Consider the following 22,958-nt stretch of genomic DNA (forward strand, 5'->3'; position numbering starts at 1 on the left):
AATAGGATGGGAACTTCATCAAACAATTTATTTTTTAAATCCTAAGTAATGGTTCCCCAAAACACCAAGATTACCACTTCCTTAGGCAATAGGCTTCTAGGGCTTTCAAGGTGATCTCTTGAGTAGTAAACATTTCCTAGGTCATTTTGGTTCATGAAAGGAAAACACACACACCACATTTAGAATTCAATTTTTAAGTTCACCAAAAGTCTATTTATTGTAATGCTTATTTTGTGCTTGTTTAGTTTTACTTCAGCTTTCAGATTCTCTGAAAATTCAATTTGAAATACTGAAGGGAAAAAAAAAAACACCTGTTTTCTTTTGGTAAGTGGTAAGTGGGATTGATCACTCAGCCTAAAATAGAATGTGCAAAACAGAGATATACATTTGCTTTGATTTATGGCAATGTGTGTATTTCAGCTTAATGAAGATTTTCTTCTTGGGAACAGTTAGAGAATGGATTGTAGTGTTTTGATGTAGAAGGGCAAAGGAGATCTTGTTTTGTTCTGATTGGTTTCCCTATTTAATCTCAGACAGTCTTAGGAAGTTGTGCAGCAATAGCTGAATATGAAATGAGCCTAGTTTTCGACATATATTAAGTAGAAACTAAAACGAGGAAACTTACTATGATTGGATTATGGAACATTTGGTTATTAGACATTTGCAGAAAATACACATGGAAAAGACTGCAATTGTCCAGCAAAAACTTTGTCCCACCAGGCATCTTTTTTATATTATGAATTTTTATCATTTGGCAGAATATAAAAGAATCATGATTGACAACTTAAAACCTAAATACGCTGCCGAGGCAGCACCAGGGCAGCAATGGCGCAGAAGAGAAGGAAGGAGATTGAGTGACTGTCAATGATCATAATTGTGTGCATGGCACCGGTAGCTCTGTGCACAGCGCAGAGTCTAAATGAAACGTCTCTCTTCATGGGTCTTAGAGTCTGACATGATCATGCTGACAACCAAAAAGGGGCTGCTTTATTTTTTTTTTCCCTTTGAAAAAGGAATTTCTTTTTATTTCCTTTTGTCAGTCACTGGGTAGTGGCATCTCCCTGACTGAAGGAAATGCATGAGCCATGTCTGAGTGATCAGCATCCAAAATAGACTAAGTCAACTCGGACTTTTCATGTAAGCTATATTGCCTTTTTGTTACGCAAAATTAATATGTGTTCATTTTAGAAAATTCAAACTGACACAAAATGAAATTTTAAATTATGCATAACCACATTAGCCAGAGATAACCTCTGTTAATAATTTGATGATATTTTCCCAAACAAGTCTCAATTTGTCAACAAAATCAAACATCTAAATGAAATGATTTTTGACACAGTTGGGGCCATAGACTATATTTTTGGTACACTGCCATTTTTAACTCACTTTATCACTATTTTCCATTGTTTTAGAGATTCTCCATGATAGAGTTCATGATTTTGGCAATTCAATTGTGTGGATGCCCCTGAGTTTATTTGTAAATCATTTTTATAAAAACACTTTCTTTCTCAGCGTCCAAAATAAAAATGTCTGTAACTGTAAACATTTTGGTGGAGAAACTTACTCATTTCCTTCTTTTTTTCCCTCATCCTCTTTACTCAAATCACTCCAAGTTTCTGGGGTTTGTATTCTATTACTCTATCCTTTATTGTGTGGCTTGGTAGCTCTCATTGACATGTATATTCTCGTCTTTCAGCCAAATGTGACTCTGTCATCATCTTTCAAAATTTCTTGCTGCTCATTTAATTAGGGTATTAGTCCAAAAAAGAAAAATTATTTATAATAGAGATACTTAGAAATAACATACTTTAATGTTTAATGACTGATGGTCATTTAAGAAAAATTCTCAGTGTTCTATTTATTAAGAGGATACATTGTTTTTGTGAAATGTTGCTTTGTGTTGTACAAAAACATTTCTTTCACATAAACATAGAGGAAGCTTCAAATCACTGCAGTGCTGGTAAATAGTATAATCTTTGGCAAATTATTTCACTTCATTGAGGCTCCTTTTTATCTGAAATAATGAAAGCTACTTTAGAGGGTTTTTAGGAAGGGATATAATGAAATCTATTTTGCTGCGTTTTTAGGATGTTTAGTGATATGTTATGTATTAGTGTATCTACATATGAATTTGTCTTGGTATATGACAGGTTCTCAATTATAGATATTAATAAAATCAGCTGTCCATTTCTGTACATGCCGTTAATGTGAGCATGGTCTTTCAGTAGCTCAGTTTCTTGTCTTTCTTTTTCTTTCTCTTTTTTTCATTCTCTTTTTTTGTCTTTTTCTGCTTTTTTTCCCTCTCTCTCCCTTTCTCTCTTTCATCTTAATTAGAGGAATGGGTTATATTTTTTAATAAAACATCATTCTAAAGCCCTATAGAAGTGATAAAAATATTATCCAGATATTCAAATTCCATATGGCGTATTCTTTTTTTCCTTCACTAAAGTTTTTGCCTGGTTACCTACCTAATGGTATTTACCACAACCTTATTTCCAAGTTTGCTATTGTTGAGTGTTAATTGTACAAATAGTTATGTTCCTTCTGCCATAGTTAATATAATGTTTTCTTTGTAGTTAATGATCATGTAAAACCCTAAAGTGTTTTGTTTTGTTTTTGGCTTTTCAGGGCCATATCCTTGGCATATGGAGATTCCCAGGCTAGGGGTACAATTAGAGCTGTAGCCAGAGCCACAGCAACATGGGATCTCAGCTGCGTCTGTGACCTACACCACAGCTCACAGCAACATCAGATCCTTAACCCACTGAGCAAGGCCGGGGATGAAACCCCATCCTCATGAATGCTAGTTGGGTTCGTTAACTGCTGAGCCATGATGGGCTTTTTTTTTTTAAGTATAATATTCTGCCATTCACCCAAAAGTCATTGCATATCATTGATAAGCACTATTTTCCCGCTTGGTTGGCTCAAATACCATGTCTTGAGATATTTTTCCCCAGTGAAAAGTCTATTGTGAACAGACTTGCGGTTGCCAAGGGGGAGATAGGGTGGTGGAGGGATGGATTAGGATGTTGGGATTAGCAGATGCAACCTATTATATATAGAAAGGATAAACTCCAAAGTCCTAGTGCAAACACGGGGAACTAACTGTATTCAATATCCTAAAACAAACCATAATGGAAAAGAATGTGAAAAATATATATATATTCTTATATATATATGTTATTATATATAAGAATATATATAGACACATGTATAATTGAGTCACTTTTCTATAGAGCAGAAATTAACACATTTGTTATAATTATAGTTGAAGTGTATTATAGTTGAAGTATAGTAAATCAACTATACTTCAATAAAATACATTTAAAAATTAAAAAAATTTGTTTGTTTTACATTAGAGTGACAAAAATTCCTATTTACAGAAATAGGCAGAGTTTTTTCTAGGTTCTTAGAGGAGAGCAGGAAGAGGAAGCTGACAAGGGCAAAATGTTAGTTTTAATATGAAAATTAAGGAAGTGTAGTAAGGGTGGGGGGAACTATCTAAAGTAAAGCTCTGCTGGAATGGAGGAGGAGAAAGTTCAGTCACTTTGAAATTAGAAAGCTAGGGTTAAATTCCTAGAACTACTACTTACTCATGGGATGGTAGACACCACTAAACCTTTCTTAGCCTTCCTGACATTGTGAAAGTCACTTAACCTTTTTAACCTTAGTTTCGTCATGTATTGATTACAGATAAATAATATCTATTTGAATAACTTTTATGTGAATTAACTGAGGTACTGCAGTTTTTAAGTGGTTTGTATACTGGCAGTATTTTTAAAAAATAATCATTTTTTTTAATGGTGAAAAGCAATGAAATACTTCAGAAATAGACATAGCAAAGATATGGGTACAGAGACCAGATGTGAGATAAAATTGAAAATCAGGTGATGATGGTGGTATAATAATAATAGTCATTGAATTGTTTTAAAAAAGAAAAAAAATTGGGTCCAACCATATAATCCATTGGAAAGACAAAAGAGTGCTTGATTTATTATAATGGGGGTGGGGGATAAAAGAAGATAAAAAGGAGTCACTATTTTTTTTTGGCTGCACCTACAGCATGCAGAAGTTCCCAGGCCAGTAACCAACCCCGCCACAGCAGTAACCAGAGCCACAGAAGTGACAACACCAGCTCCTTAACCCACTGAGCCACCAGGGAACTCCGGAGTTACTGTTTAATGAGTATATTAGACCCTTTTACTCATGCTGTATTATCAAATCTTTAGGGCAACTGGGGAGTCACTTTTATCATCCTCATTTCCTAGATGATTAAATAGATACAAAATAAGTTCTCTAAGTATAAATCAAAACCAGATAATCAAGCCAAAAACATGCTCTTCCTATCACCCTACAACTGCAATACAACTAGAAAAAGTCATGCAGATGTATATTACCACTTGCTTATTCTTTTCATTAGTATTCTGTTAGCCAATAAGATAAATAAGGGGACAAGAACAATGGCCTGCATTGGAGGACATCCTGAGGAAAATAGTTCTCATTAACACAGAGCCCAAATATTAATGCCTTTGATGTGCCATCTTCATGAGTATTTATATCTTCTAATAAAGGGGATACTAACTAATGAAAATTAGCAAAAAGTTATACATTTGCGCTTGATGGCAATAAAATCATTTCTTAAGATGTGAACAAATCGTAAAATATCTCTTCCCCAAATGGTAGTCTATGGCCCCCTGCTTATGATGGGACAAATGAGGGACAATGAGAATCAAGGGCCCAAGAGGAAAGACAAGATCTCCTGTTGGGAATATAAAAATTTGCATTATACTTCATTAAAAAGGTGAACTCAGAGTTTCTGCCATGGCTCAGTAGTAGCAAATCTGACTAGTATTCATGGGGACATGTGTTTGATCCCTGGCCTAGTTCAGTGGGTTAAGGATCCCGTGTTGTTGTGGCTGTGGCTCCAATTTGACCCCTAGCCTGAGAACTTCCATATGCAGCAAGTGCAACCCCAAAAAAACAAACAAACAAACAAAAGTGACTTCATCTTATTTTTTCCAATTTTGAAGGTATGATTTTTTTGGTCTTAGAATAGTTAAAACTTTATAAAAATATGTAGGAAAATTAATTTAGGTCACAGTCTGGATTCAGCTTATAAACAGAAACTTTCTATTTGCCTCAAACTATTGAAGCCAAGAACTCCTAAGGAAGCACTGAACTCTATGGGTAGACAGACCATTGCCACATTATAATTTCTCCAACTGCTGGAAGCTTAGTTATGTGGTGCCATGTCCGAGAATGCAGAAAGAACAGATGATATGAAAGCATTATGATGTGTGATTACTTTGCATGTGGTGCGTGATAAAGGTTAACTGACTCCTCTCTCCATTTGGCTTTTCAGCTTTGCACACACTTTCAGGAAAGGTTGCCAAAAAGCTTTCCTCTTGTTTCTCTATTTCTAAATTTATTCTTGCTAAGAGATGAATCTTTATATGCTCTCCACTAATGCAAAGATCATGGTTCTAGTACCTTTCCTAGGATTTGCAGGAAACATATGGAGAGCAGATTACTCAGGTTGTAAAAATTACCACTTCAGATTTGGTTCACTTGATTTGTCATCCTTCCTGTCATCCAGTACTCTCTTTTCACCCACCATGTAAACATCACTTTGGCGCAAGATTTTACTTCTTAAGTTGATGAGATCTCAGGGGCTCCTTGTGTGTATAGGTGTGCACAATTGCTGCAAAATGTGAACTTCTGTTTTGATATAAGAAGAAGAGAAGAATTGGTTATTTATTCTTTATTTTGTAGAGATGTGCATAGTCAACTTTCATTTCATTGAACTACAAGTATTTTCAAGGCAAAAGGATTGGGTGAGGAGTGGGCAGAGACAAAATTGACATAATGATGATATTGATGAGCTTGAATCTACCAGCCAAGAAAGGACACATGAGTAGAGAAATAAAAGAAAGGAAGAAGGTAAATGTCAAAAGAAATCCATAAAGCCTCTGGAAAATTAAAATTAAAAGATGGAGAAAAGTTCTAGCTGGGGAACCTAGAAAACTTACTGTGAGAGGAAAACTTTGAAGAGAGTCTATAAAGATGCATCAGAGACACTCAGGATTTTAAGAAGTTTGAAAGGGGGGGGTCTTGGTATCAAAAATTATAGTCATAGGCACAGAGACAGGAAAGCACAGCCAGCTATATTGGGTTGCAATTGCAATTGTACAGTGAAGATCTGAAACTCACTTGTGGGGAGTTGGAAAGCTCATTTGGTCTATGTTGTAGAATGCTTCAGATGCCTTGCTTAGGAGATAGTAATTTAGTTCTCGGGCAATGGAAATCCCTGAGATTTTAACAATAAAAATCAGATGAAAAGTGTGATAGATTATTCTTATAATAAGGTAAAATATAGATCAGAGATGGGGAAGTTAAGTGCAGAAGACCAATTCGTAGGTTATGATAGGCTATGATAATAATTCAGAAAAGAAGCAACCAAAGTATAAATTTGTATCATTGTGGAAGAAAACAATAGGCAGATATCCAATCAAAAATATCACACAGAAAATCTGCACAGTGGCACAATATGCTATATTCAAAGATAGTTGGGAGGGGAGAAAAAATTTAAATATGATTTGAACTGAATAATTGTGGGGGGAGATCTGGGTAGCTAATGATGGACTGATATTCAAGGTGAATTCAATTTATCTCCTAGATGATATTCTCTATATTTTAGGATGAGTCAGGAATCCAAAAATGTAGTTGGTAAGATAAGATCAATATTTTATTGAGTAGAGAAGAAGGAACCAGTGGAAAAGGGGAGTTTGAAATACAGTGAAGAGATAGGAAATTGATGGTGCAAGAGGGCTAGAAGACAATTAAGATCACAAGAGGAGGGTTAGCCTTAGAAAACAGGAGAGATTTTTATATTTTTCTCTCAGTAGAGGAAAGAGAAGAAGTGAAACAGATGGATATTTTCAGGTAGGATAGAATAAATTTGAGGGACATAAGAGTTAAACAGTCTCGGTGAGAATCAAGTCCAGGGTGAAGTGATTTTTCTAGCTGTGAGGGAACTATCATTGTGGTTGGAAACTCAAGAGTGTGGATAAAATGGAGACGACTCAGTTGGGAGTGTGCAAGACCCTACAACATCACGTCTGAGGGCTTACAGCTGCACACCCTTCATGGAGAAGGTCACACCAGCTGTGGGAAATTGGTCTCACTCAATCTGTCCACAGTTACAATTTTGCTAAGCTCAGATGGAATTTGAATACCAACTACACTAAATAAGTCATAACAGATTCTGAAAATATAGCTATTTCCCTGTTCCTTAGGGGTTATTTTTTCGAGTTTTATTTTTAATTGTTCCTTTCAAATTGTATTTAGATGTGTGATCTCCTTCATTCTTTTTTCAGGAACATGTGGAATAAGTATATATACATCTCTAGGTTTAATTATAGATTTCTTATCCTATACTCTTTTGTTCAAGTGTTCTCAATCTAAAACTGTTTCTTTTCTAAAACAGAGGCAAAAATCATCATTACTTACCCTGAGTTTTTTTGAAAAGTATATAGGTTAGAGCTGATTTGCCATTTATACTTTTTTTTTTTTTTGGTAAATTGTGATATATACTTTCATTTGTATACTGCTTTCACTATACAAGTGAACATACATCTGGCTGTAGTGTTATAACAACCTTGTGTAGGTGTTATTTTATTGTCATTTTAATTTTGACAAATTCTAGGGAAGTTAGGTAACTTCTGTAAGGTCCCCAAGTTGACTTCACTTGGTAAGTGGGAAGAACTCATTTGAACACTAATCTTCATTCTCTGGGTCCTGTGTTATGTCTATTCAATTAAGTAAGCTGAAACTTGGGGATCCATTTATAGTTCTTTACTCATTATTAAACTTTATTTTACCTTTAATTTAGTTAGTAGATCATTGTTATTCTTAGGTACCCACAATTTGCTGATTTCCGCCAGAAATCAACTAGGTATTATCTCTGTGTTTTTAAGGGATTGATATTCTGTTTAGGAAATTATAACATATAAGCAAATCTTAGTGAAGGTAGGTATGTGAGGTGAAAAGTGTGTCTATACTATAAAGTTCTCATTTCCTCGTATTTTTTGTTCTCTCTACATTGTTCACTTTCTATGTCAAGAAAAAAACTATCTTAGATGAAAAATATTGGTGGTCTTAAGACATCAAATGATAAATGACTTCAGCAAAAATCACTAAATTTTTGAACCTAGTTAGGGGCAAATACAGCAAGTATCTCCTAAGATAATTCTAAATCATTGGAACATTTATAAATAAAAATAAATTATCTGATTTAGTATATGTTATGTAAGCCCCAAATATACTTTTCTTTGCTATGTTATATACCAATGCTAAAACTGTATTTGCAAAGAAAAGGTAGTATCTAGCACAAAATATTACTAATCAGAGTTATACCTTTGGTACGTAAGAGATTTGCTTTGGGATTCCTTTAAAATAAAGGCTATTAGTTTCTTATTCATTCCAAAATAGTTTTCTTTCTTTCTCTCTTTCTCCCCCTCTCTCTTTATCTTTCTTTTCCCCTTTTTAATTTTTTTTTAATTTTTATAGCCACACCTACAGCATATGAAATTTCCTGGGCCAGGGCTCAATCTGACTGTAGCTCAGGCCTATGCCACAGCTCGTGGCAACACCAGATCCTTAACCCACTGAGCAAGGCCAGGGATTGAGCCCACATCCTCACAGGACAACCTTAGGTCCTTAACCTGCTGAACCACAACAGAAACTCCCTTTCTTTATTTCTTTTTTGAAATTCTCATAAAGTTGTATTGCTGCTATGTATCCATTTGGAAACAAAGCTAGAATAATCAAGTTACTATCTTCCAAAGAATTGATGTTAACCACTGAATAAGCTTTTGGCTTCAGTAAAATTCCACTATAAAGTGTCCAGTTTTTCTCCTTTACTACTGCTTAACTTTCAGGACTCTTGGTTTAGAATAATGAAGACAAAAAGGGACATCCAAAATGATATTGATTGGTTAATGTTCCCATATTTGAAGGGGAAAGAACATTTTCTCTTGAGCCAAAAACTGATTTGCTTTATGTGGATTCTACTTTGAGAGCCCTAGAGAAGAGATACATTTGCATATCCTATATATTGTATTAACTCACCCTCATTTATCTAGGATTGGATTCTAAGTACCTTGTTTCAGGAATATCCAGATCATTCATGATTTCAAAATAATTTAAGTTTAATTTGTAACATTTATGTAACATTTTATATCATCTGACATCCAGCCTTGTATTATATTTCCTGTCACATTATTCAAGATGTTCTACATCAATTGATTTTGACCAGGAAATATTTATAGTAAATGGCTCTAGGCCAATAATATGTCTTTTGCTTAATAAAATTGCACTCTGAATAGTTTAAAAGGTGCTTGTATTTAATGGCAAATATAACACTGGCTGCTCCTTTCCTGTGCCAAGTTGATGTCTAGTTCAAGGTGTTAAATAGCATAATGAGTTTGGGCTCTTCTAATACTGAAATAAAGACCCAAGAGAACTTCCACAGAGAGGGAGTTTTACAATGGGAGATGACAAGTGTTGTGAATATGACTTTTCCAAAAGAGGAGAACTTCTAAATTTTCAAGGCTGTGTTCATTCTGCTAATTCATGAGGTGGTCAGAAAGCGCTGCCAGATAGAATTGTCCATAGCCTAAGATGTGTTTAAAACACTGACATTCAAAGATGTTAATATTTCTTTTTTCTGATTCTACCTATGTGAACAGTATTTCTGCTCAGAGCAAGTGATTTGGTGAAACAGTTTTTTATCCTCACAAAATCAATTCTGTGTAAAAATATGAATTAAATCTTTCAGAAATCCAAAATTATAGTTTCAGTTTGGATGAAATAGGTGTTCTTAGTGGTTATGATTTTTTTTTTTTTTTTTAGGGAGAAAGTAGATTTAAAGTAATTCCCATGGACTTAAAACACTAAAATAAAAAATTCTCTTTGAACTTTGGTTTTTAAAATTTAATTATTAACTCCTTTAAGGGAATTAATAGACCATAGCATATTTCATAAAAAAACAGTATTTTAAAATAGTTCTTATATTTTTAGACATATATTAACCTATTGGAATTTACTTTTTTGTTTGTTTGTTTTGTTTTTTTGCCATTTCTTGGGCCGCTCCTGTGGCATATGGAGGTTCCCAGGCTAGGGGTCAACTTGGAGCTGTAACTGCCAGCCTACACCAGAGCCACAGCAACGCGGGATCTGAGCCGTGTCTGCGACCTACACCACAGCTCACTGCAATGCCGGATCATTAACCCACTGAGCAAGGGCAGGGATCGAACCTGCAACCTCATGGTTCCTAGTCAGATTCGTTAACCACTGCGCCACGATGGGAACTCCGGAATTTACTTTTTAGTGTATTTAATAACTGGACTTACCAATTTTTTACACATAAAAAAACAAGCTTAAGATTTTTTTCTTCTTTTTAGGGCTGCACCCACAGCATGTGGAAGTTCCCATGCTAGGAGCTGAATCAGATCTATAGCTGATGGCCTTCACCACACCACAGAAATGCAGGATCCAAGCTGTGTCTATGACCTACACCATGGCTCATGGAAATGCTGGATCCTTAACCCACTGAGAGAGGCCAGGGATCAAACCCACATCCTCATAGATACTAGTTGGATTAATTTCTACTGCACCACCACAGGAATTCCCAAGATTAAGATCTAGAAATCAGATTTAGTATAAAAGTTTTTTTAAAATAAATTCCCCTGGTAAGCCATAGGGATGATGCATAATGTAGACTTTTGTTGCTATTTAGATCAAACTCTACATTGTAAAATATATTGACATCATTATAAAGCAGTTGTTTTGAAAGATGATTTACAAAATTAGATGTTATTTCTAAAACTAATTTCTGATGAAATATATTAACAAATATATTTAACGAAGTTAAGCATATTTCACATTTTATTACAGGACTTTTCAGGGCCTTTCCTATGTTAAAACTCATTGTGATTACCTGAAAAAAAGGTCTATAAATGTAGAATGCATTTCCTAAATTCTTAGATCAATAAAGCTTCATTCACAGAGCATTATATAGAATATTCTGTCCAAAGCATAGACTCAATTTGTCATACCCTACCCAAAATACCCCAGTGTTTCTCTTTGTCCAGCAGGACGTAGTTCAAATTCTATTAATGGTTAATAATTTCTTCTTGAAATTAGCCCCAGTCTATTTTAATTTTTCATTTACTGGTATCCTCTTTGATTTCCTACCTTTCCACTGGGAGAAAATGGAATATCTTTACTTTCCAAACGATTCAGGTATTCAGGTTAAGTAATTAACTTTTGTGTTTTTTGTAAAGAATAAATTGTTGTACATGGATAATTTAAAATAATACTTCTGGCAGAATACATGGTCTGAGACTATTATCTAAGGCTCTTTGGTTGAAGTTTATGACATATATGCCTGTATAAAATTACTTACCACAATAAGGGATGTTATGGAAAAATTCTGGTTTTTATATGTATCTGTATAACTGATATAGTCCCTTGACTTGATTAAGATACATTGAAATTGAATTTTCTTTTTTTGTCTTTTGACTTTTTAGGGCCACACCTGTAGCATATGGAGGTTCCCAGGCTAGGGACTGTGGAATCAGAGCTGTAGCCGCCGGCATCAGCCAGAGCCACAGCGCCAGGTCTGAGCCGCATCTGTAACCTACACCACAGCTCATGGCAACGCCAGATCTTTAACCCACTGAGTGAGGCCAGGAATCGAACCCGAAGCCTCATGGTTCCTAGTCGGATTCGTTTCTGCTGCACCACAATGGGAACTCCTGAAACTGAATTTTTAAAAATCTCTATTACCTTTCCTTTGCTTGATGACTTCTTCTGAGTAGGTACTGAAACAAAATTACCAGTATCATAATGCTAAACTTTCATGAAAATAAACAAGTTAAATTATTAAATTTAATTAATTAATTAATTTTTGCCTTTTGTCTTTTCAGGGCTGTGCCCACGGCATATGGAGGTTCCCAGCCTAGGGGTCTAATTAGAACTGTTGCTGCCGGCCTATTCTAGAGTCACAGCAACGCCACATCCGAGGGGCATCTGCAACCTACACCACAGCTAACGGCAATGCTGGATCCTTAACCCACTGAGCAAGGCCAGGGATTGAACCCGCAACCTCATGGTTCCTAGTCGGATTCATTAACCACTAAGCCATGACGGGAATTCCTATATTTAATTTTAAAATAAATGCTGGAGAGGGTGCAGAGAAAAGGGAACCCTTTTACACTGTTGGTGGGAATGTAAATTGATAGAACCCTATGGAAAATAGTATGGAGATTTTTTAAAACTAAAGTAAAACTACCATATGATCCAGCAATCCCACTTCGAACATCTGGAGAAAACCATATTTATGAAAGATACATGCACTCCACTGTTTATTGCAACACTATTTACATTAGCCAAGATGTGGAAACAACCTAAATGTCCATCGACAGAGGAATGAATAAAGATGTGACACGTATATACAATGGGATATTACTTAGCAATAAAAAGAATGAAATAATGCAATTTGCAACCACACGGATGGACCTAGAAATTATCATGCTAAGTGAAGTTAGACAGTGAAGGACAAACATCATATTATTCACTTATATGTGGAATCTAAAAAAAAAATGATACAAATGAACATATTTGCAGAACAGAAACAGACTCACAGACCTTGAAAACAGACTTTTGGTTACCAAAGGGGACAGGTAGGGGTGGGGGGAGATGGACTGAGGTTTTGGGAATGACGTATGCACACTGAAGTATACGGAATGACTGGCCAACAGGGGCCTGCTATATAGCACAGAGCACTCTACCCAATGTTCTATGATAATCTATGTGGGAAAGGAATCTATAGGAAAGTGGATGTGTGTATAACTGAATCATTTTGTTGTATAGCAGAAATTATGACAACATTGTAAATCAACTATACTTCAAGAATCTTACACTATGTGAAGTTTACTCAGTTTTTAGATAGTCTATAAAAATATCGAGTAGGTCTTCCTCCATATTTAATCATTTAGCTGGTCAACGTTTTCAGTTATAGTCAACACTCCATATCTGTAGGTTCTGCAACCACAAATTTACCCAATGTACGGAAAATTATTAGGAAAAAACTCAAGAATGTTTCAAACAGCAAAATTTGAGTCAACTATTTACATAGCATTTACATTGTATGAAGTATTATAAGCAATCTAGAGATGATCTAAAGTATTCAGGAGGACCTGTATAGGTTATATGCAAATATTCCATTGTATAAAAAAGACTTGAGCATCTGCAGGTTTTGGTATTGGCCGGAGCTGGTTCCTGGAAAAAATCCTCCCCAGGGATACCCATGACTATTGACTAAATAATATTGATGTAAATATGCTCATGTATAAATCTTTGAATGCATAAGATTTTATCTTTAAATGAATTCCTAAAACTAAATTTATTAAATCAAGCTACTAGATGCATTTGCTATTCTTTGACCTGCAACCTTTCATCATTTAAAGGCTCCCAGCTATGATGTGTGGAAATATCTACATTACCATCCCTACCACAACATTACTATTATAATATTTTTAATAGTTTGAAAAATTAACTGCTTAAAAAGAGTGCTTTATTTTGGTTTAATTGATGTATTGGTTTATTTAGTGAAATGAAATATATTTTATATTTATTGACTCTATTTTTGCTTTTGTTAGTTAACAGTTTAGACTGCTTTTCTTTTTAAAAATTAGTACATTACTGTTTTTTTAAATTATTTAGACAATATTTATATCAGCATGCCTCTTTTGTTTTAACATCATTTGTAAGGGTATCATAATATGGAAGTTTATATTTTTAACCTGAATTAGCAACAGTTTCATTCTTCCTCCCAGATTTCAGGGCCACTTTCCTGAGTTAACCCAATTTTGTCATTTCTATTTTTATTTCTTTTGGCATTCATATCTAGATGCTTAAATGATTTGCTCATAATAAATCACAACAATTGAATCCTTGATAAGAGTTTGCTAATTTACATGCTCACCCACCTCTGTTGCCAACTCCAGTTAGTTTCTTAAACCCATGTTTAATTCCTCTATTGCTTATTATTTGATCTTTAAATCAATATCTTAAGTATGTAGGTAATAAACACTTGATTCCCTTGTAACTTGTAAAGGAGCTTATCAAGGACTCTGCCATCTTGTTCTCTTTCTCTCCTCTCTTATTCTGTGCTTTGCAAATTTTATTTAATGTCTCTTGCTTTATTTATAGGTTGGTTCTAAAAACATATAAACATTTATGTGATTATGACTAAATAGATAAAATATCCTGCAGAATCATATAATTTTTTATAAGTACACTTCCTTTTCTGTGCTTTCAGTGTCACAACTCCAGCTCTACTCAAAATATTCTTCTTTGTTAAAGCCTAGTATGTGTATAAAATTACAGTGTTTTTGCTCTCCTTCATATTTATGTCAGGTTTTCCAGATTTGTAGGGTTCTCCTGGAGTTGCTATTTACCTTTCTTTTGTTTTGTTGGGAAAAAAATTAATACATGTTTCTTCTCCATAACTTTATAATAGTCATGGTGCAATGATGCCATTATATTTTTTTATTTACAATGTACTCACTTCACTGTATTTTTCTTCTTAAACATCAGAGTTTTCTTCCTTTGTCTTGGACTAGCTTCTTTACAATTGATGTGTGGCTGTCATGTACAGTTGATTATTTTTCCTGAAGTTTCTGATTGCATGTTTTTCTCCCTGGTTTTTTTTGGTGACTTTTTCATACCTTATTTCTTCCAATGTCTCCATTATTATAATTACTCTGTGGAGCATTTATTTTTTTTCAGCCTAATCTTTTGGCCAACTATAGCTCTAAAGGGTTAGATCAACTTCATCTCGAATCTCTTAATGTTTCTTTTCTGTCGTACTCATGTTATTTTTAAAAGTATAACCTTAGTGTCTTACCATGAAAGGTACACAGGAAGTAAGAATTTTTTCATGAATGAATTATCTTTGTTCTATCTTAGTATTTGATTATGTGAATAAAAATTTTTATTTGATTTATATTGGTTTAGAAACATGTATATTTCTAAAAGTATGTTTCTTTGCACATAATCCTTTTAAATTTGATGTATTTAAAATTTTACTTGCTTTTATACTATTTTCCACTTTCTCATATTTAATAAATAATTTTTAATCCCTAAAAAGATCAAAAGTCACTTTAATTTTTCTGTTATTTTACTTTCAGATTTAATTTTTTCCAAAATGTCATAGTGTAAGATTAGGATCAAAGTTGATTTTTTTCCTCTAATTAGATGCATTTATTTCTTTATACCATCTGGTAAATATTCTATCCCTTTCCATAATTAATCTGTGATATGCCCTTAATACACATTCTAAATATCAACTCTGTATTTGAATATGAACAATATCAATTCTGCTTGGCCTCTTACCTTCCTATACCAGTATCACATTTAGAAATTATTAAAACTTTGTGTTATGATTCATTATCTTGAAGCTCTCATTTATTTATTCATTTTATTACTACTCTTATTTTTTCTGATTAAAGATATTTACATATTTTCTATAAAGATATCATTATATATCATTTTATATATAAAAAAGAATAAGATGACCAATGTACTTTAATAGGCACAAAATTGTTAATATTTCATGTATAGTTTTCTTTTGTGTATGTATAGAGTCATGGTGGAAAATGCACACATCCATCACTCTATATATATCATGACTTCATGGAATTCCTTGTGAAGATGTATAACATTCTGTGAATGGTTCAATACTAATGGATATTTCAATTGTATCTAATTTTGTCTATTTTAAAAAAAGCACTGATATGGAAATCCTTATGCATATGTCTTTGTATTAACCTGATTTTTTTTTTTTTTTTTGGTCTTTTTAGGGCCACATCTATGTCATATGGAAGTTCCCAGACTTGAGGTTGAATTGGAGCTACAGCTTCTGGCTTACACCCATAGCCACAGCAATTCCAGGTCCGAGCCATGTCTGTGACCTACACAACAGCTCACAGCAACACCACATCTTTTAACCCACTGAGCGAGGCCAGAGATTGAACCCATGTCCCCATAGATCCTTGTTGGATTCATTTCTGCTGTGCCACAAAAGAAACTCCTATTTGATTTTTTTAATTGACACAAATTCCCATAAGTAGAATTTCAGCATATGCCCCTTTCATAATTGTGATATAGTTATGAATGCTTGTTTATGAATTTGTCAAATACTGTACTAGTGGTCTATTAAAAGGTCTGATTTCCCTCATATTATTATTATCATTATTATTATTAGAAAAAAGTTGCTTCTGATAGGCAGAAATAGCTCATCTTGATAGTAATTTGTACCTCTTTGGATTACTAATATGATTTGGGGTCATATGAATTTATTTTTAAATTATATATTTATATTTTTTTTTCTATTTTCTGTTAGTAATTTTTTCTTAATCGTTTGTAGAAGTAGCTTGTAGTTGACTGTCAAATGTTTGCACATTTCTCCCAGTTTATCCTTTGTCTGTTAAACATGCTGTCATATTTTTACCAAAAGTAGCATTTATTTTTTAAAATTAATTTTGTGAGGGTTTTTTTTTTCTGATTTTAGATCAGAATTAGAAAGCATATGACACCTATAAGATTTTCTTCAATATAAATTTCATTTCCTTCTAGAAACTTAATAATTCCATTTCATGGTTAATTTAGTAATGAATGTGGACTTTATTCAGGTAGAAGGAATAATGTAAGGATTTAACTATTTTTCATAAATGGTTCTTCATCTGTCTTAATGCTACTCATTTTCAATAATATCTGCCACTGATTTTAAATATCACATTTATTATATACTATTTTAAAATTTGGTTCTGTTTTCTGGGCTCAATTTTGTTTCAGCAAGCCATAATTCTATTTTTGTTCTGGTTTGATGTTTTAAAAATTACATTAGGTTCTTAAAATATTTTAATGTTATTGCCAATTAGCATGTTATATTCCTGTGAATAATTAATTTTTTTGTAATTTGAGGACTCTCTCCCAGAAGGCCTGGTTAGCTTGCTTTCTTTTCCTTTCCCTTATATTTGCATACGGAGAGCCCTAGCCTCCTTTTAGTGCCCTACACATTATGCTTTTCCACAATGTTCAGGACCTTCACATTCCTATAGATCAGGCTAGACCTTCCAGCTCAGCTTCCACAAAGCTTGTGGTGGGGGTGTAGCCTCTCAGTCCCATTAGTGTAACTTCTTCCACTGATTCTGCTTGTGGACCTGAAAGAATGTGGAGCCACATCGGGAACGTCAAAGGGAGGGAAACTGGGCCAAGTTAGAATTCAAATTTTCCTATCAGGTGACCTGGTCAAGCTTAGTTATTTCCTAGACCGCATCAACACCCCTATTCTATGGCTATGTTCCACAGGACTGTAACCAAATACCATACAAAGCCTCACGTTTACTTAGTTATCTGCTTCACAATATGCCATTTTACTAAATGCTTTAATTAGGAATATTGGCAGGATTTTATAAAGTACTTTAAATATTTTGATAATAACAATCATATTTTTGCTCTTAATATGTAAGTGAGAATAATTATAGATTTCCTCCTATTGAACCAATTGTCCCTGCTTTCGCAGGGTAAATTATATAATCGGTTAATGATCAAGCATCCTTTTAATGCACTGGTCTATTTAATTTATACTCATATAAAATATGTAATTATTACACTTACAATGAAATCATTTGTTAATGTCTAATTTAGATCTAAGATATTTCCATGTCTATTCGTAAATGAGAAAGAACAGTATTTATAAATGTCTATGGAGTGCCGACTCATGATGCCTGGTCAGCAATGTTCAAAACACTCAAGTTTGGCTGTGTCTTCATGGAGTTTACCCTCCAATGGCCAGACATGCTAAGAAAAAAACATATTAAAAAGGAAAATATGTAAACTAAATTCACATTGTAATTCCACAAGTAAAATAAAATTGGTTGAATTGGGAAGAGAGTACCTGGGCAGCACAGTCTAAGGGAGGGTTCAGAAGTTACCATTTGAGCCTGAAGAATGAGAGGGATTTACAGCTTTGGGAAGAACATTCTAGGTAGAAGGCAAAACATAAAGGTCTCAAGAAAGTGGTTTTAGGTTTTCATGTACTTTTTTAGGTTTTTTAACATGAGCATAATAAAATTATTGGGAGAAATTTTAGAATTTTCTGTTTTGGGGTCATGTTTTAGTGGAATAAGATGAGTTACTTGCTGATGGTGTGATAGCATTTGCCAGAAAATCATATGGAATTGGCTACATCTAGTTCAGTGTTTCTTTGATACTTTTTGTATTTCCTGTTTTTATTGGTTAACCTAGGAGTTACCGCTTTGAAAAACCATTTTAATATTTGTTTAAAATAAATACTTGTTTTCAAATTGATTTCCATCATGTATGGAGTATTTTCTTGTAATTTTGAATATACCCACTGCCGTTACTAGTTCTTTGTAATTACTCGTCAATAACTTTCTTTATCTTGCTCTGACAGTGTTTCCAATGTTTGCTTTTTTTGTTGTTTTTTTCTAGGTGTCATCTTTTTATGGACTATCAGACCATGAATTGTCAGCTTCCCTCTCTTTTGCTTCTTGATTCCTTATTTGAGTATTATTTTCTTGTCTCTTTTTTAACATCTTAAATAAAAATTTTAACTAATAAATTATCTTCCCCATCAAAAAATCTCTTTGACAACATCTTATTTGATGAGATCAAAGTTTTTTCTTCCCTTTTACACAGTATTGCTTAATAAGAGTATCAAATACTTTTAAATTTACGTGGTTCTTATTTTTGCATAACGCATTGAAGCCATAAACATTTATTTGCTGCTAGTTTGTATATATTTCTACAGGTGCTAATAATAAGTAGATTTTATTTTTAGCTAAAGCTTTCAGTTTATGTAAATCTGTATGTTTTATTTATATCTATAATTATATTAGTGGGAATTTCATAGCAGTTTCCTTATGAGATATTAGACTGATATGACTTTGTACAATTAATTAATTCATTCTTTTATTTAACTGATATTGAGTCCAAACCATATACTAGCCATTGTTCCCCTAAATGGTAATAAGCTGCTTAGAAAGAAGTCCTGGCTTTATAGAGCATTATAAATGTAATTTATAATGTAGAAAGAGAGGGAAAAAAGTACACATAACTGGAAAGATACAAAATCATCCACAGTATTTTTCCTCAAAGATGACCAGTACCAAGTTGGTGTATTTATTTTCAGTTTTTCTTACCAAGGTTTTTTAAAAAAGAAAAAATTTGAAAAAGAGGTTTCACTCACCTATTAAATATTAGCCAAACTTTAAAGACGATCGCATTAGAGTTTAAGGGTCTTAAGGTGGGTCAAATAAGAAACTTGAACCATTTGAACCAATGTCCTCAACCATTTTGAAAACTAGAAATAAACCAGGCTTTCTTTGTTGCATGTTTTCCATTAGCTGTTGCTTAACAGAAAACATTTCAGATGCCTTTCTTTGCATTGCAGTCTTGATTTCTTTTTTTCAGTTTCAGCAGAGTGGCTCATAAATAAACATGTTCACGGCTCAGGTTGGGAGTGACAGTTTATTCCTACTATTTTGATGGATTGTACAAGATATCTACAGTTCTCTTCTCTAACTAAACATCCATGCATGGACTGTAAAATTAATCATAACATGGCAGCACGCCTAGGAATTTTGAACTGCTTCTTTCTTGGCGACTCTCAGTGTCAAAGTGAAACTTTCATTTCAGTAATGATAATTAGCAAAACCTACAAAAATTGCTTTTTGGAAATTTACTCTCTGACTGATAATGTATACTGCCCTTTCTCTCATATACAAAGTTGCATGTACTCAGCTGTCTAAAGATTCTATTTGATTAGAAAGTGAATTTCTTCTTTTGGTCATTGAATCATCATTGGTGCTTTTAATAGAAACTTGTTGTGATATTTTTCACATATTTGCTGCTGACCTTGATGTCTGTGTACTTGGGCAATACTGCATCATTAAAGATTGGCACCCAACTGTGGTAATGCCCTTCTGTGAACCCCAGCTGCTCAGCATCTTGAGAACAAACTTCACCCTAATTGCAGGGGGAATGGGAGGTAAGGGAAAGCTGTGTGTATATCACTTACCCCCAATACAAGGGGATGTCACACTTGTTCAAATGTTTACTCTCTTTTTTTATTCTTCTTCCAGCTGAGCCCTTTCAACTCACTGGGAAGAGGCTGGTGCTTGAGATCTGAAGGTCATGAATTCTATCACACTGGCAGGTTTCATGGATGTGGTTAGCAGATGACTATGATGCCTGTATTCTTTGTATATAGGGTCACAGATCATTAAACATCACTTCCATTAACATCTGCTTCTGTCTTTCAACAATAATGTATGTGAGCCAATGGAATGTCTTAGGAGGGGAAAAGTAACACATTTATTGGCCCTGCTTTGCAGGCATATTTGCACACATATACTCAGAAGTTATTAATGGCTATATGTTATATAATCATAACAGGAAAGATTTTTCCCTTGTATGCTATATAAGAAATATGACTGAATAAAAAATTCAAAACCCTCTTTCTCGAGATCCTGCTAATGTGCTTCTAGTTCACATCTCTCATGGCCTTGCACATACCCTTCACTAACAGTGCTGGACTATAGCATAACTTTTTATCTAACCTTCACCTCTCTAATGTGCTCCCTTGTGTTGTGTCATACGGGTTTGTTTATAATGCTTCTTTGGTCCCACTACCCTCCTGCTCAGCATCCATTAGTGGCCCCCCATTGACACAAAGCATTCAAATTCCTTAGCCTGATATTCAAAGTTCTTTGTAATATAAACTAAGCCTCCTTTTCAATTATTATTTGTTACTGCTTTATAACATATATTCTCTTCTTTAGCCAAGTAAGTCACACCATATGAGAGAGCGCTGGGTAGTCAACACTTAGGGTGTAGAGTTTGAGGCCTGTTGTTTTAACACTAGGCTTACCTCTTATGATGCCTTTATAAAAATTGTTAAATTTTGAGTCTCTTCTTCATGAGAGAAAACCACCAACTTTGGGGGATAATAAACTAACAAAGGTAAAGTGCCTGCATGGAGCTTGAGGCACAGGAGATGCTCCACTAAGGAAGCTGGTAATAGTCTTTGTAATAGTGGTGGCAGATTCTCCCAATTAGTAGTTTCCAACCATATCTGTTACTCAAGTCCAATCCTTCAAATAAGCTACAACAATGTTACTTCTTCTTATGAGTTTTTATTCATGATCATTATCAAACCACTGAGATTTTTATCCTCCTAATTCTGCAATCTAATTATCTGCATCATCAATCTGTGTTTTAAAGCACCTTGGTGTATACTCCATATCAAGACTGGAAGTGGCTAGAAGGGAAAACACTTACGTCTGTTTTCAGTTCTTTGCTATGATGGCAATTTCACAAGTTTGCAGAACATTTAATGTAGATTTGTTGGTTAATTTATCTACTGATATATTACTAAGTCAGTGCCATACAGCTAAGGAATATGGTTACATGACTATATTAAATGGGACATAGTGTTTTTATGGAAACTTTCACTAATAGCCTGAGTTCAACTTTAATTTTAACACAAGTAAATGCAGTTTACTAGTTGATGACAGCAATTTCAAAATAGCCAAGATTTTACTTCTTTCGATTTCAGCTAAATCTATTGCATCACACAGATTTTTGTTGAATTAAATTATACCAGCAGCTCATTTTTATCCAATCAATTTTGTGTCAGGAACATACTAATCACCACATAATTCTGAACATGTTATATCATTAGTCCCATTTACAGATGACAACACTAAAACTCACTGACAATTAAGAATAGTGCCCAAAAGGTGGAAAGCTACCAGGATTGACTGGTCTATTAGTCAACAAATATTCATGCAAATCCCTGCCTCCTCCTTAGAATTCAGTATATTCTAGGCTTCATCTTGATTTGGCCACATGCTTTGGCAATGGAATATTCATAACTGGATATTATATGAGCAGAGCTTTTAGATGTGTTATGTAGTTTAGCTGACATTTGCCTTTCAACTATTTGTTATAGTAGTAATATACTCTAGGTGACCTCTGATCCATAGAAGATGTACTTAAACCTGACCTGTACTGAAGAATCAAGCCCATCCTGATCATAGCTTAAAAGATGAGCTTCCCAGCCAAGCATGGTCTATAGACCAGACTGCAATGATTTAGAGATCCATGTTGATAAATATTGTTTGGGGGGATGGATTGTCAGGTAGCATTAACATAGCAATAGCTGCCAAATCTACTAATGATTCAATGAGCTAAGATTTGAACTCACATCTGTCAAAATCCACTATACTACATGTCATTAGCCAAAATGCACACAGAAGGACTGCGTTTGAAGTGTTATTCAAAATCTCATTTTGTATAATTTCATATTGATAAAAATAATAGCATTCTGCTTTCCTTACATTGCTACCAGAATACTCCTATGCAAAACACTCTGATTGTCAAAACGAACGACATTAAAAATTCTTTCTCAATGTCTGCGAATCATTTTTAGCATACTATTTGTAGAGTGAGGACATGCAAACCACACAACCATTGCTTCAAATGTCTGCCCTCACATACATTCACTACCCCAAACGAATCTTACTTGAGGTGAATTCATTACCACAAGACAGTTCTAAATCAAATGTAAAGTCAAGGAACTGATTATGTATTCCCCAATGGTAAACTGTAATTTTTCAGAGGCAGAGGGTAAGCTACTTACTTTAGAAAGTCACATCAAATTGGAGAGGGGATGATTAACAACATATTAATTACCAAATGTGGTAGATAATTGAAAATGTGATCACTGACGTATAATTTTGGCTATTAGCACATCATTCACTGCTTCTAATATTTGCATGCCCTTCCAATAAAAATTCTGA

The 22,958-nt window shown here is 34.1% G+C and overlaps 1 long non-coding RNA gene across 1 annotated transcript in view; it reads left to right on the forward strand.

Annotated features, from left to right (window-relative positions):
- Positions 1–20,993, forward strand: part of LOC106508897 — a 150,233-nt gene extending 129,240 nt beyond the window's left edge. Inside the window, exon 5 of the long non-coding RNA XR_002343608.1 lies at positions 20,238–20,993. This is a non-coding gene — a long non-coding RNA (uncharacterized LOC106508897). The remainder of the gene's footprint in view (positions 1–20,237) is intronic.

This window comes from Sus scrofa, chromosome 1, assembly GCF_000003025.6.
Source record: "Sus scrofa isolate TJ Tabasco breed Duroc chromosome 1, Sscrofa11.1, whole genome shotgun sequence".
Classification (NCBI taxonomy): domain Eukaryota; kingdom Metazoa; phylum Chordata; class Mammalia; order Artiodactyla; family Suidae; genus Sus; species Sus scrofa.